We start from the raw sequence: 1,167 nt of genomic DNA on the forward strand, positions 1-1,167 counted from the left end.
AGAACCGCCCCATCTACAGCTGTAGACAGGCAGAGACCTGCTCGGGGAGCCCTGCCGAGGCTGCGTGGAGAACCCCGGGAGTCTGTGCTTCCGCTTTCCCAGCTGTCACCTGCCCAGGCAGCCGCAGGCAAAGGTAAAGCAGAAGGTCTCTGTTCAGTGGCCCAGCAGACCACACGAGCCCAGCCCTTCCCCTGTGCCTGTCTCCTCACAAGGGGTTAATGTAGGCACACTCGCCGTGGTAGGACGCACCTTCCTGCCCCGACACGGCCTCCATTCTAGAAGCTCCTTCATCCCGTTCCTCTCAGTCTCTCCCTGCACTGCCTCACAGCACTCTGAACTCTGGGGCCCCAGGTTGCCCACAGCAAGTCCATAAGTCCAATATTAGCCCCTATGTCTGACACTGGTCTATAAATTCCTGTACAACACATGCAGTGATGCGGAATGCAGGAAGATCACGGGCCAGTGGGTGGAAAGTCTTGTGGATCCAGTGGTGGTGGAAGCATCTCAGCATTGGCAGGGGTCTCCACGTGGCTCGTCCAGCTCCAGGGCTCTGGCTTCATCAGCGTTGCTCCATGTGGCTTGTCAACAGGAACGTCTCGCAGAAAGCATGTGTGTTCCGCCTCCAGGGAGGAAGACCAGAGTCCCCAGAATCCTCAGGAGAAGGCCATGCGCACACAGAGGCCTCATTGGCTGTGACCAGATCGACAGGCTAGACTTCACCCCTTCCTCAGGATAACAGTAGAGTATGTAACGGCCACAGTCTTGAACAGTTTGAGTCTCTTGTTCCAGGGTAGGGTTTCTAGAGACATCTCCTGCCGTGCATAGAGCAACAAGATTCCCCCAGGCCCTGGAGTTCTCCAAGAAGCGGAGCAGGAGGAGATGGGATGAAAGAAGCTGCTTTCCTGGGAGGCAGAGGAGAAGGCATCATGGGAGACAAGTGAGGTCTTGGACCTTGGGAACTTCCAACATCCAGTCACCTGGTCCTGAAGCACTGGCTCAGACCCACTCTCTCCTGGCACCTCAGTCCTGCCCCGGCCTCTGTGCCCACCCCTGGCCAGTGGGCCTACTTTCTTCAACCGGCTCTTAGAAGCAGCACTGCCACCTTGGACATTTAAGCTTACTGGTGACATCTCAAGGAGCCCTGGTGGCACCATAGGTGAAGCACTC

At 57.1% G+C, this 1,167-nt stretch overlaps 1 protein-coding gene across 1 annotated transcript in view; it reads left to right on the forward strand.

Annotated features, from left to right (window-relative positions):
* NFASC (neurofascin) overlaps positions 1–1,167 on the forward strand; it is a 114,786-nt gene that overhangs the window by 37,279 nt on the left and 76,340 nt on the right. The window lies entirely within an intron of this gene.

This window comes from Echinops telfairi, unplaced genomic scaffold, assembly GCF_000313985.2.
Source record: "Echinops telfairi isolate 266 unplaced genomic scaffold, ASM31398v2 ScPeMD7_7424;HRSCAF=8462, whole genome shotgun sequence".
Lineage (NCBI taxonomy): Eukaryota > Metazoa > Chordata > Mammalia > Afrosoricida > Tenrecidae > Echinops > Echinops telfairi.